The sequence below is a fragment of the Mauremys reevesii genome, linkage group 14 (assembly GCF_016161935.1).
Source record: "Mauremys reevesii isolate NIE-2019 linkage group 14, ASM1616193v1, whole genome shotgun sequence".
Lineage (NCBI taxonomy): Eukaryota > Metazoa > Chordata > Testudines > Geoemydidae > Mauremys > Mauremys reevesii.
The window spans coordinates 41,495,238-41,511,706 of record NC_052636.1 but is presented as its reverse complement, the minus strand read 5'-3'; the positions used below and the strand labels follow the sequence as shown (position 1 = coordinate 41,511,706).

The following is a 16,469-nucleotide window of genomic DNA, read 5'->3' as shown; positions in this document are numbered from 1 at the left end:
TCGCAATGACGTCCTTTTTCTGTGCCACAGCTGACAACAACATCCCAGACAGAAAAGCAGGAGGCCAAAAAGAAACTGAGCAGCTGCTGAAGTAGCTCAGTTGGGAGCGTGCTAGACTAACACGCTCGTCTATCCCCCTTTGTGCACGGGTGGGATGTTTTCTGAAAGTGCAGCAGTGCCTTTAACTGCCACGAGTCCCTCATTTCAGGCTATGCAGCAGGAAAAGACAGCATGGGCTTCTGCACCGAGTTGGCCCACCTGACCTTTCATTCTTCTCTTGCTCTTTGTCAGCAAGGGGAAGAAAAAGAAGCTCTCCCTGAAGCTGGAGTCACAAGGGCGACGTAAGGACGACTTCCTGAGCCCCGGCTCCAGTCTTCTGCTCTGCCCAGCTGACCCATCGAAGGGCTGTCACCACTTTCTCCAGGTTTGTCCATCGGTCTGTGCCAGCGTGAGCAACAGGCAAGCAGATGGAGTTTCTGTAGCGTAGTGGTTATTGCATTTGCCTAATGTGCAAAAGGTCCCTGGTTCAAAACCAGGCAGAAACATGCTGGCTTCCTTTTCCCAGATCCCCTTGCTGTTCAGGAAGGCCTCCTCCTTCTCCTATTGGCCTGTCTGTGGGATAACTCCAACCCCTGCATGACAGAGGGTGCTGACAGCAGTGGAGAAAGCACCTTGGCGTCAGGCTGGAGAACCTAGAGGAGTGCGGCGTGTCACCTTTTGGAGGCTTGTGGCTTGGCCTCCTCTGCTGTTGGAGGTTGGCCGGTGGAGGCCGGCTCTTCCTGCTGGCCTCCTCTGCGTGACTTGCCAAAGGAGGAAGTGAGGCAGGAATGGGGCAAAAGAGGAAAGTCGAGCTGAGGAAGGCAGGGCAGAAGCTAAGCACATCATTGCGGCTAAATGGGGTTAGTAGAGCATCACCATTTGTTCTGCAAAGCTGGGGGAGGTGCGGTTGGCTGCTGGGAGGCAGAATCCTGTGCCTGCCTCTTGGCTTCCCAGGGGTGGCTCCTTGCAGCCCAGGAGAAGCGGGGTTCTGGGGGGAAGGAAAAGCAGCAATGGCGAGGCTGAGTGGGCTCCTTTCTGGCCGATATGGTGGGCTGTGGGGGGGTGGGGTTGGGAGTTGCCTATAAGCCATAAGTGGACTTGGTGCAGTGAAAACCGCTGCTCCATTCTGGCTGACCTGGGGGCACCATTGATGACATGGGAGTGGGGGCAGGGTGCTGGCTGTGAGCAAATGGGATCCAGGAAGCCCCAGCCTGCCCCTCCAGGGGCCGAGTCTTCTTCTTCTCTCCTGCCATGGGGAGCCCGGCCTTAAGCCTGCCCAGCATGTGCTGCAGCTCGAGCATTAAGCTTTCCTGTGCGGCCTGTGCTGGAGCTGACCCTGGACCCCTGTGGGGCACTGTTGGGGGAAATCCCGACTGCAAATAATTCTGGCCACAAGATCAACCCATTGGGTCGAATGGGGCAAGCTGGAGGCCTGGTGCCTTAGTCTGTGGGGCCAGCAGGTCAAGCCATTTTCCTGCATATGGGGGAGGCAGCCGCTGTGGTTCGCCCTTCCTGCTCCCTGCGCTGCTGCACCCTAAAATCCCTGTCGGCCGGCAAGATGGGCTGGGAGCCTGGAGAGAGGAGGCAAAGGGGTGGCCCGAGCCCCCTCAGCCACTGCCCCTGCCCCAGGCAGCCCACAGAGACCTGATGCCTCTCCAAGTGACACACGGAGATGTGCCAGCAGCGCTAAGGCGGCTCCCTGCCCACTCTGCCCCCTACCTCCCTGCCACACTGCTCCTGGAAGTGGCCAGCATATCCCTGCAGCCCTGAGTGCAAACGCCACAGCTGACCCGCCCCCGTATCCCACTGCCTAGGAGCCACTGCCGGAGGGGAGTGTGTGCCAGTAACTTTGGGAGCTGTGCTGCCCGAGGTAAGCACCTCCACCCCTGACCACCTCCTGCACCCCTACCCCTGCCCCAGCACAGAGGCTCCCTGTGTCTTGAACAAGCACTTTCAAGGATTGGCCAAGAACTTCTGCTCTGTTTCTGTGAAGGAGGCACAAAAAAGGGAGACCAACGGACAAGTTTAGTTCACACGCACAAACTGGCAGGGCCAAGCCTGGATCTCTCAGTTACTCAGAAGGCTCTTCAGCCAGCTCTCCCCAAAGGCCAGTCTCTAGAGGCTTTTGTGACATGATGTACTTCAAAATAGCTCCCTGTAGCTCACATAGTCATCATTCCTATATGGCTGTGATATGTCCTACCAACCATTCCATGTAAGTTATCGTATGAAAAGTCATGATCTGCTGAAATCGGTTATTCTGTCCAAATATGTATAGCATGAGGGTGTGTGACGTTATGCATTTTGCTGAATGGTTGTTACTGAAATAGGCTATAATTTTGCTAGTGACCCCTGCCGAGGAGGGTGTTCAACAGCCATGAATCAGCAGAGGAATTGTAATTAAGGGATTTCCAGTTCAGTGACAGATGCCCAAACACAACACTGTGGGGACCGCTCAAGTCTATGACTCAGTTGCACAAGATCACACCAGGAGGATTCCCCAACCTAGTGACTCAGCAGAGCCCACCCGGACACGTCTGGGCAAGTGTCTTCTAGACACTTGAACTAAGGATATAAAATAGGAGACTGGGGCATCATGTTTTTGCCTTTCTCCTCCCCCACCTATGCTGGAAGCAGCAGGAATCCTGAGAAAATGAAGGTCATCTGAGGACAGTAATCCAGGTTTTAGGGGGAATTCTATGTATTAAGGAGGGTAACATCCAGTAGGATGAGAAAATTGCTTGACCTAACTACTGCCTAGTGTAATAAGGTGTAAAGTTTAGATTTTGCTGTGGTCATACAGTGCTTAGTGCTCTGCGTTCTGCCCTCAAGAGCCATGGATGCATGTTGAGTTACGATGACCTTTTCCTTGTCTCCACATTTCTTATGTGCCTCCTTCTGACACTTGTCAGAAAAAACAACTGGTTTCTTTTGCAAGCATGTGCACTGCAAGGCAGAGGCAGTCTTCTCTGTTTCCGCAAAAGAGTCACCAAAAGGTGGGAAGAGCAGACACATTTGTTAAGGCACTACTGGGAGCTGCATCCCTAACTCCACTTTACCTGGCAGGTGAGTCACCCAGCTTAGCCACGGTGCGACTCTCTGGGACTTTTCTCCCAACCGCTCCATTTTTCATCAATGACAATCAAAAGGAAGGTGACATGACATCTGTGTGTGAACATCTCCAGGGAATCACAAGGATGTGTGGTGCAGGCTCTCATGTTGCAGCAATTGCAGTTGAAGCAACCGCCATGCCAATGCCAGTCATAGCAGTGTTTTCATCAACTCCAGGTTTGTGATTTGATTGTTTCCAATGCTTCTCTCCAAAGAAGCCTTTTCCTTAGCAAGCAATGGCTTGGATACCAAGGGAGGCCTCTTCTGTTTCCTAGGAAGAGACAGGAAAATGTGAGCAGAGGAGACAAAAGCCATATGCCAAGGTACCACTGGGAGTTGAACCCAAGATCTCCTGTTTACTAGGCAGGTGCTTTAGCCAGCTAAGCCATGGTGCCTGCCTGAAAAAAGTATTTGCAACTGTTTCATTTGATGGTTCAAGTCAGCACCTGCAAATTCTAACATACAGACATTCCCCATTTCCCTCAAGACTTGCAGACCTTGAAGTGTCTGGCTCTCTGTGCACAGAAAGCCACAGCTGAGTAGACAGAGGGCTTCTAACATGTGCCTCTCCCACCAGTCACTGTGATCATATAATGGTTAGTGATCTGTGTTTCAGTCGCAGCAACCTCAGCTCAGTTCTGAGTCATGGTAACCTTTCCTTCAGCTCCAGACTTCTCATTTGCCACTTTCCATGTGTGGTGGGCTGTCTGCCCCAAACAAGCAGGAGAAAGATTAAGACAGCCTTGAAGAGGCTGTGCAGAACCCAGCCTATCAAGAAAGGGCTTATTGGGAGAGCCAATCAGGAGAAGGCTTGCTGGAGCAGCCCATATATAAAGAGCTGCTCAGCACAGCAAGAGTTAGTCACTCCTTGGAGTTTGAGGAGGGAGGATTGGCTGCCAGGAAGGAAGGAAGGAGCCGGGAGGGCACCATGATCAGAGTAGTGCTGGGGTAAGGGGTGCATGAGTGACCTCCTGGCTGACTACTGCCAGACTAAGGCCCTATACAAAGGTGGAGGAAGGTTCTAGGTCTGTTGGGAAATGGTCCAGGGAAACAGATGGCAGGGTTGGAGGTTCACACCTTTTGCCTCAGTAGCCACTGACACAGGTGGCTACACCCTGGACTGCAGCCGGCCACTGAGGCAAGTGTCTGGGTAGAGGACATCCCCCACCTACCCAGCAGCGGGGAGAGAACTGAGTGGGGCACAGCCAGAGGGCTGTGTCCATAAGAGGACACTGAAGTCCTGAGAGCAACATGGGTCCTAATGATAGAACGGATGGTGGCCAGACGCTACTAGATGAAGGCGCACCGGTGAACCAGAGCTAATTGCTAGGATGGTCAGCAGGAGGTGCTGCAGTGAGGCATGCCCCATGGCACCAAGACTTAGCCGCAAGGAAGGCTCTCTCTGTCTTGAACAAGCACTTAGAAGGATTCTGCTGACAGATCTTTTCTTTTTCTGAAAAGAGATACAAAAAAAGGAGCCAACAGACACACTAGGTTCAGCGAGGAAGAACTGGCCGGCCAAGCCAGGCTCTCCTGGTTAGTAGGAAGGTTCTTCAGCCAGCTCTTCCCAAAGATCACTGTCTAGAGACCTTTTAATAGCCACTGCAGATGTTCACCACAAAAGAGGTGCCAAAATGGAGTTCTCCACTGCCTGCAGCCATCACGCTACCAGGAGTTCTGTGCACAGAGAGGCTCCTGCTGGTGGGAAAAGGCTTTGGTAGAGACTCTTCTGACACCACCCGTTCTCATATAGTGTTTAGCGCTCTGTGTTGTGGCTTCAGCATCCACAGATGCCAGTTCAATTGGGGGACATTTTTACTGTCTCCACATTTGTCTAATGGCTCCTTTCAACACTTGTCACCAAAAAGACCTGTTTCTTTTGCAAGCCATGTACAGCTAGGCAAAGGCAGTCTTCTCCATTTCCTCAAAAATCACCAAGCTGTGGGGAGAGGAGACACATTCAGCCAAGATGGATGCTGAATCTCCTCTTTATTCAGCAGGTGTCTGTGAAGGACATACCTCTACACCATGTAGAGGTCAAGAATAGGACTTTATTACACACAGTGCTGGCAGAGTGGACTTATTAGGCTCAGAGACACTGTTAATTAATTACAATAGAATATATAGATTTTCCATGGGTGGGGGAAAGTGACAGGCTAGGCAGTTCCACACCCCGGGACAGGTTTTGCAAGACAGGATAAGCACATTAGCCAATGATTAACAGATTAGATAATGTCTCCACCCATGGTCTCAAGTTAGCAAGTTAACATTTCATTAATACTTTGATAAAATGTTATTAGTATAAAATATATATGTTGAATTCTGATTTGGGATCCATAGGAATGGGGCAACTCCTTTGATTGTCCAACAGGTACATTCCTAGGGGTTAAAGCAAAGAAAGAGTGAAAGTCTATGGCAATAAAGATTATTTTCTGTGTGTCTTAAGGCAGGCATTGGTCCCTTGGAAGGGAGGTGGAAGGATGCCATATCTTATACTGACGTGCCAACTTTTCATAAACTCAAGGTTGGATCTGTGGGAAGAACGTCTCCCTAGAGAAGAAACAAACACAATAGGAATAGGGATTCTTTGTTCAGTCTGCAATTCTGAATAAGACACAATTATTTAGTTCTTAGCTCCAACAGCTGTCAATTTGCTGACCAGGCCTATCTTAACAAGCAAGGCTTTCTGTTTACCCAGCTTTCTCTTAGTTGGTCACTATTTGCTAGGCCTCTGGTCCTTGACCATACTCTGGACTTTGGGTCTGGAAAAGAACTGGCACAATCCATAGACCAGGTTGTTATATAAAATTCACATGGATTTGAACCCTTCGCATACAATAATGGCAAAGTTCTTGGTTCAGGCTTGTAACAGTGATGGAATAAACTGCAGGTTCAAATCAAGTCTCTGGAGTCTATTCAAAGCTGGGATGGGTCATTCAGTCCTTTGTACAGAGCTTCAGTTTGTAGCAAAGTCCCTCCAGAGGTATGAAGCAGGACTGAAGACAAGATGGAGACGAGGCATCAGCCTTTTCTAGTCTCTTGCCATGTGGTCTTTGCTTTCTTTGTCCCAAGGACACTCTATCCAGCACGTGGCATAGAAAAACCTTAGAGTTCTGTCCATAGGCAGGTCCCTGCTACCTTGCTGAGTCACAAGGCGTATCTGCCTTCTCTCAATGGGGCGATTGTAGAGCTGATGGTCCTTAATGGGCCATCAAGCAGGCTAGGCAGAACTGACACCAACTTGTCTGGGGTGTTCCCTGGAAGCAGAGCACAAGTTTGAAATATGGGCAGCATAGAGCCAGTATTCATAACGTCAACTACAAAAAAATGATACACATCTAGAGATAGCATCATTATAATCAGCCAATCAGAACCTCTCCATAGACCCCTTGCACAACAACCTTTCTACAATATTGGCTGCAAATATAGAACAGTGGTCACAACGGTGATCTATACAGTTACAGATTATGTCACTAACGTCATAGGAGGTGACACAGCATCAGTGAGACTGATACTGGAATAGCCTCCAGTTTTGGTGTCCTCATTTGAAAAAGATGTGAAATTGGAGCTAGAGCTGCAAAGAGCCACCAAATGTTCTTAGGGCTGGAGAAAAATGCCTTCTAGGGAGCTACTGAAAGAGCTCAACCTGTTTAGCTGATCAAAAGAAGATTGAAAGGTGATTTCACTGAAGTGTTGAAGTGCCTTAATGGAGAGAAAAGATTGGGTATTAAAGGGCTCTTGAATCGAGCAGAGAAAGGAATAACAAGACCCAATGGCTGGAAGATGAAAAGAGACAAATTCATATTACAACTAAGGCACAAATATTCAACAGCGAGGATGATTCACCACAGGAACAAGCTACCAAGGAAAGTGGTGGATTCTCCATCTCCTGATGTCATTTCATGAAGACTAGATGCCTTTCTGGAATGTGTTTGCCCCAAAAGTAGCTATGGTGTCCTACAGGAGGCCTGTGATACACAGGGGGTCAGATTAGATGCTCTAATGGTCTCTTCTGGCCATAAAGTCGACTAATTTCTGAAAAACTGAGTGTAGCACTGGGAGCAGCATCTGATGTTTCCCTGTCTAGCCGGCTTGCTGCCTAGAACGAACGCTCCTTGAGTGGGGTGATCCACAGGGAGTAGCTCAAACCTGCAAAGTGCCTGGCTAGGGGCAGGACATTGGCCCAGCAAGGGAGGGGTGTGGCAGTGACATCACAAAGGCCTTTGGCAGGACCTCAGACTATTGGTCCAAGGTGGTGGGGAGGTGGTGACCTCACAGAGAGATGCTGACATCAGCCAGGCAGGACAGGGGCAAGGGGCCAGGGGAACCTCAGAGACCCCTGTGGCTTTGCTTCAGCAAGTCTCCTTCTCCAGGTCTCTCTTTGAGGACTGAGAGAGTATTCGGGTTCACGGACGTGAGCGCCAGGAGGAACCTCTTTTGAGTTTTCTCCTTCCCTTTTAGTGATTTTACTAGAAAACAGCCGTCCCTGTTTAGAAGGTAAGAACCTCCTGGAGGGAAGGGGTGTCATGGGGGTGTCACAGTTCGGATGCCGGTGCCCCCCCCCCATGTATGGAAGTTCCCGCCCCCTGCTCTGTGTTCGCAGGGCCGGAGAGCAGCATTCCATGGCAGTGATTTGCTCCTGGCTGCCGGAGCAGAGCAGCAGGCTCAGCTGTCAGAACTTCCTGGAGCTATGAAAGGGGAGGGGGCCAGCCTCTTTAGCAGGAATGCAGGGCAGGTGAGTTCACGGCAGGCATTGTGGGATACTGGCGGAGGCCAGTTATGGTGATTTAATGACCAGCAGCATTTACACTGGCACGCCGTCACTGTAAGTTTGCTGCAGAAAGCTCTAGGCCTCTCATCGAAGTGGTTTTATTTTGTCACGAAAACAGGGCAGTTTTGTCGCCAGACGTGGCATTGCAGTGTGTACACCAGCCACACCAAGCTGCTGACTGAGGGAGCGTTGTGTGTTCTTCACACACCTGAGCAATATATTTCTGCTGAAACAACTTTGTAGTGCAGACCTGGCCAAAGATTCACTCACACACACAGCTTGCAAGGAAAACGTCACCTGCTCCTCTGCTTTGCAGAATCTAAACACAAGGAAAGCTTGTCAGGTCCTGGTAGAGATGGCAGGGAGTCAGGTATGGGCAGACACTATGTCTTACACCCAGGCAGGCACCATGGCTTAGCTGGCTAAAGCACCTGCCTTGTAAACATGTGATCCTGGGTTCAACTCTGAGTGGTGGCTTTGGGGGCACCTGGTATTGGCTACTGTCAGAGGACAAGATTCAAAGCTAGATGGGCCTTTGGTCTAGCCTAGTGTGGTTTTTCTCATGGTTTAAATTACACTCACAGGCACTGATAATAGAGTTACTGAAAGTTTGGGAGTTAGGCGCTGATAGATCAGTGGTGCAAGCCTCTTGTAGACACCCCCCTCCCTCTGGGACAGGGGCAGGTCTGAGCTCTCGCACCAAACGCTCATTGTGGCTGCCAGAACCTGTGAGTGGCTCATTTCGTTTGCACCCTGGGTTGAGTCCTGCTTTGTGCACCGTGTCTGAGAATGAAAATCCTAAACCACCCTTTTAAATGACGAATGCAGCAGGACGTGTCATTGTCCCTGCCCCAAAGCAGACAGACCAATGGAGAAATCCCGTCGAGTCCAAGGTAATACTTCACTGCGGTTTTACCATTTCCACTTGCTAAACTCCCTCCTATCTGCCCAGCCCAGGTGTCCTCTGCCTCAGCTGCTGCTCCCGGCCTGCTCTAGAGTCAAACATGCAGGGCCCCCAGGGGAACAGAGGCTGGGACAGGGCAGCAGCCTGGGCTGTGCTGGGCAGATGCTGGGAGTTCTCGTTCCCTGAGAACTGGCCTGGCTCCCTTCTCAACAGCAAACAACTCAATTCCACGTCCCCTCCCCAGAAAAATCAGCCTGGAGCCAAGGGCAGCAGGGGACGATTCCCTCGAGTTCCCACCGAGGCAGGAGAGAACCCAGGGCCTTTCTAGCAGAGCTTATGGAACCGACGTGGGGAAACCAGCCTTTAATAACAGGCAGTTCACGTTTAAGCTCAGTGTTTTTAACAATTTTTACAACCTTAAATCACCCTTCAATCGCAGTGTCACTATCCATAACATTGCTTCAGCCTTATAGGTTCCCAAGTGCAAAACTCAACATCTCTTCAAACACAAGAGAGTGCAGATCAGTCAGTGTTCAGAGTCATCCCACATAAAAGAATCATGTTGTTGTACATATTGGCCTCATCATGTGGCCGTTGCCTTTCCCTCCGCTCTGTTAAAAGTTTTGGTATTTTGCACAGAAACTTTCTTCCCTCCGGAGAGACCTGGGAACCAAGGCTGCCAGACAAACACCTTTAAGAGGAGGCGTAACCTGTCAAAAAATGATCTCCCTCCTTCGGTTCAGTGAGAGCCTGAAATGTTACTTATCCCGGCAGAGCCGGAGGATTGAAAGCAGCTACATCAAATCCCTGTGTAGCTAGCAGGAATGAACACAAACACTCCCTGGTATCTGAAGAAATGTTTAGTTTTACCCTTGGTAAACTAGAAGTCTAAAGGGAAGGAAGGTGGTGCCATAATAAAGAGTGAAACACAAAACAATTATCATAGTTATGCCCATAGCGACTGCAAAATATTTCTATATTCTTCTTCTTATCATCAGTGTATTATTTTCTCTGGCGTCTATACATTGACTATACCTTGACCAAGAAATTTGAATCTTGATAAAATAATCGACTACCCCTGGTTAAGGCAGTGGACTTGATACCCACTCGGGCGTCCCTACACAGGTTCAAGTACTAACAACAGTGGCTGCCTTTTAGCCATAGCTTTTAATCAGGGCGATACATTGATCCTGTGAAATCATTTCCCTGCCGGAGTCCATCACCCACATTCCTTAGGGCATTGGGCCACCATGTGGACGTTTCATTTCCCTCCTCAATTTCACACAGAGACACAATTTCCCTTGCACAGATCCATGAACAGCAAAACCTCCCTGTGTCTCTTGTCTGAGCCAGGGCATTCGATTCCATTGACACCTTCTCTCCTGCAATGGCAATGGTCAGGCAGACGGGACGAGGCCACCTTCACCTCTGACAGTGAGATATTGGCTCAGCTCTTTCTTTACGCTGCTGTTGTTAGTCCATGAAACATCAGGGATGGATGCCAGGCTGAGTTCATGCACCAACCCCCTGAAACATTTCAGTGCCCCAGAGAAATCCTGACTCCGGCTATTGGCATGATCTGGTGGAGATTCGAATAGGAACAGGACGGTCTGAATTGTCAGTGTGGGGAATGAACAACAATCTATAGCAATGTCATTAACCACAAACACACTCTAATCATGCTCCAGCCGGAAGGGAAATGGGCAGGAACCCTTGTTGTTCAGCCATGGACACACCTACACTAATGCACAGCCAGGAGTGTGCTGGGGGAGCTGGTCTGAGCAATATGAAGTGACAATTCAGTGAGAACAGAATCATTGTGTAGTGAAGCACCTATACACCAAGTCAGGGGTCGGCAACCTTTACTATCAAAAGAGCCATTTTGCCCCCTCTTCCACTAAAGAAAAATAGTCTGGAGCCGCAAAACATAACACTGCTTATAAACTTTTAAAAGTTTTAATCTTTTTTTAATTTTACCTGTTACAACAACAGAATACAACAAACAGAAGTGCAGTGTGCATGTGTAGGCCTACTTTGAAATAAATTAAACACTGAACTATGCAGGCCTTTTTGAGTCCTTCCCGTATTTGTGTAAAATTAAAATAAAATGTAGCCCACTTTAATATAAAAAAACATATAGTTGCAGCTTAGCAGTTTTAAAAAAGTAAACATAAAATTAGGAACGTTTTTTGACAAGTCCATTTCAGTGTGCTCTCATCCTCTTCGGGTTTCATTCCATTTGTGCTCTTTAGCGAGAGTGGCCTTCTGACGGGCGACTTCTTCGAGATCCGCTGTCAGGCTTTTGAACTTGGACACCCATAAGTCTTTATCCGCTATGTCGGCCAGTTCAATTTCAAGATCGGGCTGACTTATCCCTGTGAATGCGGATATGTTCAGCAGGGATGGGTCGATGTCCAGCGGTGTGACAGGGAAGGACAGAGTGTTTTTTTCCTTTCTGAACTTGCTGAATCTTTCTCCAAATGCAGCTTGCATTGCCATAATTGCACGGTGTAAATAATCACAATTTATGTGCTTGTTCTCTTCTTTGAACTCTCTCAGGGAGGGGAAGTGAGAGAACGTACCTCTCTGTACATCTCCGGCAAACACTGTCATCTTGCGCTCAGACTCCAGAACATCCTCCAGCAACTGCAGGGCCGTGCTTCCCTTTCCCTGGAGATTTTTATTCAGCGTGTTTAAATGACTTGTCATATCCACCATGAAATAAAACTTTTCCAGCCAATTGAGGTCTCCCAGTTCGGGATAGCTGAGGCCTTTGCTTTCCAAGAAGGTTTTCACATGTTCCAGACAAGCAGCGAAGCGTTTCAGCACGTCTCCCCTTGACAGCCACCGAACTCTGTTGTGCAGCAGGAGATCCAAATATGCGCTCTCAACTTCATCTAACCATGAACAAAACTGTCGGTGGTTTAACCCGTTTGCAATTATTTTGTTCACTATCTTAATAACGAGGTTCATCACTTCCACACATTCAGGGGGGAATGTTTGAGCGCACAGTGCTTCTTGGTGCAAGATGCAGTGAAACATCATCAGCTCTCGATCCAGCGACTTTTGAAGTAAATTCACAAAGCCCTTCTGTGCTCCTCTCATACTGGGTGCACCATCAGTAGACACTGACACCAGGTGAGTGGTGTTTATTCCTTTGGCTTTTAGACAACTCAAAACAGCCTCACAAATGTCCTGTCCCCGCGTTTGGCCCTTTAGCGGTATGAGTTCAATCAGTTCTTCCCATCAGAGTTCACATATCTGCATAACAGTGCTGTCTGCTCAATATCGTTTACATCACTTGACTCATCACAGGCAAATTGAATATGCTTGAGCTGAATTGATGTAATCAATTTGCTTACTGGTGATGTTTGTTGCCATTTTAATGGTCCTGTCCTTGACGGTCTTTGCAGAGAGAGGCATTTCTTTAATTTTCTGAATAATTTCCTGTTTGTTTTTGAATTCGGAGAATAGATGCTCTGATATTTTTATGAATGATTCTTTCATGTATTCTCCGTCTGTGAACAGCTTCCCCCTCCTTACGATCTCATGAGCTGCCACAAAACTAGCAGCTGTAGTTGAGTTTGGAGAGTTGATCCACTTCTTGAAAGTATGTTTGCTCTGCTCAACTTTCCGTAGTAGTTCCGAAATCGCTCTCTTTTGCCCATCTTCAGTTGGGTACTTTTCAGAAAATGCTGAGTGCTTGTTTTGAAAATGTCTTTCAACGTTACATTTTTTGTTGTTTGCTAATTTCTCGCCACATATCAAGCACACAGGTAAGCCAGCGTCGTTGGCAGTGAAGGCAAAGGAATCTGTCCATGCAGAATTAAACTCTATTTTCTTCTGAGATTTTTCTTTTTTGGGATGTATTCATGGTTAGCTTACCGCGGGGGTCGCACACTCAAGAAGCCGCCTGCAGGTAAAGGCGAGGGCTATAGATGTGGATGTGACGCATATTTTAATTGACAAATTATAAAACTTTTTAAAAATTCGATGTTAAAGTATCACCTCGAACTCCAAGATAACTGTGCAACAAAATAAACAAAAATAAAATATATAAATAAAAATTAAATTAATAAATAACCGTTTCTTTTTTCTTTTGTCAAGGCCGAAGGGAGCCACAACAAGGAGGCTGAAGAGCCGCATGCGGCTCCGGAGCCGCGGGTTGCAGACCCCTGTACCAAGTAGTTGTGGCCGAGTGGTAAAGGCGATGGACTAGAAATCCATTGGGGTCTCCCCAGGCAAGTTTGAATCCTGCCAGCTACGGAAGCATCAGTGTATTGTCACTGCTCTTGTTGTAGTGCCTGAGTGTCCACAGAGCCAGACCTGGTCTCACTCTGAGGCTGTCTACACTTAAAATGTTGCTGTGACACTGCTCTAGCACTGTGGAGTAGACAGTTGCTACAGTGAGTGGAGGGGTTTTCCATCCCTGTAATAGCTACACTGACAGAACAATCTTTCCTTTCATTTAGCACTATCTAACCATGGCTTAGGTCAGCTTAATTATACTGATTCCAGGGTTTTTCACATCCTGAAAGACGTACTTCTTAGAGGGTTTATCCCCTCACCCTCCCATTCCCTGGTCCTTCTCGCATGACCTGAGAGCAGCAATACCCGCAGTTCAAGAAGTGCAAACAATTCAATGTTTATTGGGGTAAACTTCCAGCAAGCAATGATTCCAATTTCCTTCCTCGGTATCGCCCTTCCCAGCTCTGACACCACAGAGGCTTGTCTGTGTCCCTGTTCCCATTCCCTCTTCCTATTCCCCCCTTAGCAAAACATAACTCCAATTCCTCTACCCCCATTCCCATTCCCCCCCTTACTTCCTGATTGACTGCATACTATATAGTAAAACTGGAGTTCTGCTTAGCTATATCTTAACCAATCATTTTACTGAAATGTAACTAACCAATCCCAACATATTGTAACATGATTATCTAACCAGTTATACCCCACCACCTGAATTGCTTTACACCCAACAAATTAATTATACAGCAGACAGAAACAATCACAGAACCAGACAGAGATTATACAGACAAGCAATAGGAAAGTGGAGACTACAGTGATAGAACGACAAAGAAATGAGGATTTCAGACCCCAGCTATTGATAAGTGAGTTGTTTCCAGACAGGATGCTATCATGGTAGAGGTTGTGGATGCTGGTTGCTTAACTGTCTGGCCCCCAGGGCAGGATTTTGAGGGTCTCAGAATGCCAGCACCCATGTTTTGTTCGCTTAAAACGCGAGCAGGGAGATTCCAACACCGCAGAAAAAAACGGTTACTTACCTTTCTAACTGTTGTTCTTCGAGATGTGTTGCTCATATCCATTCCAGTTAGGTGTGCGCGCGCCGCGTGCACGTTCGTCGGAAGATTTTACTCTAGCAACCCCAGTGGGTCGGCTGAGCGCCCCTTGGAGTGGCGCCATAACGGCACCGCATATATACCTCAGCCGACCCACCCGACCCTCAGTTCCTTCTTGCCGGCTACTCCGACAGTGGGGAAGGAGGGTGGGTGTGGAATGGATATGAGCAACACATCTCGAAGAACAATAGTTACAAAGGTAAGTAACCGTTTTTTCTTCTTCTTCGAGTGATTGCTCATATCCATTCCAGTTAGGTGATTCCCAAGACTTACCTAGGCGGAGGGGTCGGAGTGAGACGTGGCGGAATGCAGGACCGCAGAGCCAAAGGCTGCGTCCTCTCTCAACTGTTGGACCAGAGCATAGTGAGAGGCGAAAGTATGAACCGACGACCAGGTCGCTGCTCGGCATATTTCTTGTATCGGTACGTGTGCCAGAAAGGCAGCGGAAGACACCTGGGCCCTGGTAGAGTGGGCGGTGAGATGGCCCAAAGGGACATTCGCCAAGTTATAACAGGTGCGTATGCACTCTGTGAGCCATGAGGAGATTCGCTGCGACGAGACAGGAAGACCTCGCATTCGGTCAGCAATTGCCACAAAGAGTTGAGAGGATTTGCGGAACGGTCTTGTCTGATCAACATAGAAAGCCAACGCCCTACGAACATCCAGGGAGTGAAGTCATTGCTCTCGCGAGGATGCGTGAGGTTTTGGAAAGAAGACCGGAAGGAAGATGTCTTGGTTATTGTGGAACGCGGACACTATCTTCGGGAGGAACGCTGGATGCGGATGTAGCTGCACCTTGTCCTTATGAAAAACGGTGTACGGTGGGTACACCGTGAGCGCTCTGAGCTCAGAGACCCGTCTGGCTGATGTGATAGCCACCATTAAAACGGTCTTCCATGACAGGTATAGCAAGGAACAGGTGGCTAACGGCTCAAAGGGTGGGAACATGAGCCTGTTGAGGACCAGATTGAGGTCCCAGGTAGGAGTCGGATGGCGCACCTGGGGGTAGAGACGGTCAAGGCCCTTTCTGAAACGGGTAGTCAACGGATGAGAGAACAGCGTATATCCCCCCTCACCGGGGTGAAAAGCGGAGATGGCCGCTAAGTGCACCTTTATAGAGGACAGTGCAAGACCTTGCTGTTTTAGCGACCAGAGATAGTCAAGGACCATCGGAAGTGGAAGCTCTGAAGGAATAGTGTCGCGCGCTTGAGCCCAGCAAGCGAAGCGCTTCCACTTGGCCAGGTAGGTAGATCGAGTGGAAGGCTTTCTGCTGCTCAATAAAACACGCTGCACGGGGGCAGAGCAGCGCAATTCCAACTGGTCTAGCCACTCAGGAGCCACACCATGAGGTGGAGGGCCGTGATCTTGGGTTATAAGATCCGGGTGAAGTGGCAGAGGAATTGGGCTGGCTACCGACAGACGGAGCAGCGTGGTGAACCAGTGTTGTCTGGGCCACGCTGGCGCAATTAAGATGAGACGTGCTTTGTCCCGTCGGAGCTTCAGCAGGACTCTGTGTATGAGGGGGAACGGGGGAAAGGCGTAGAACAGATGACGAGTCCATGGAAGGAGAAACGCGTCTGACAGAGAGCCCGGTGACAGGCCTTGAAAGGAGCAAAACTCTTGGCATTTGCAGTTTGATCAGGATGCAAACAGGTCTACATGGGGAAATCCCCACTGTTGGAAAATGGCATGAGCGATGTCTGCTCTCAGCGACCACTCGTGGCAGAGAAAGGATCTGCTCAGGCGATCCGCGATGGTGTTCTTGACGCCGGGAAGGAACAACGCCACCAGATGTATCAAGTGGGCTATGCAGAATTCCCACAGTAGCATCGCCTTGTGGCAGAGGTGGGGAGAGCGGGTCCCGCCTTGCTTGTTGATATAGTACATGGCCGTTGTGTTGTCCGTAAAGACTGAGACACAACGGCCGCGGAGGCGAGCTTGGAACGTCTGGCATGCCAGGCGCACTGCGCGCAGCTCCCTCACATTGATGCGCAGGTTCAACTCCTGCACCAACCAAAGGCCCTGAGTACGAAGATGGCCAAGATGAGCCCCCCATCCGAGGGACGAGGCGTCCGTCTGTAGGAACTTTACACTTCTCAAGCACTAAGGGGGTTGGAAAACCGCCCCCGACTTTAGAGCGGCTGAAGTGGTTCCCACCCCCCCACACTCGATCAGGAGACACACAGATTAAGCGCCGACCAGGTGTTTACCACTGGAACACGCAATGCATAGAGCACCAATCAGGGGAGGGGGGCGAAGTAGTTGGATTATGTTAGCACATGTG

At 49.1% G+C, this 16,469-nt stretch overlaps 1 non-coding gene across 1 annotated transcript; it reads left to right on the top strand.

Moving 5' to 3' along the window:
• The first annotated feature begins 472 nt into the window (after nt 1-472).
• TRNAI-AAU lies at nt 473-545 on the top strand. Its single transcript has one exon. It is a non-coding gene; the product is annotated as a tRNA-Ile (tRNA).
• Nucleotides 546-16,469: the final 15,924 nt, after the last annotated feature.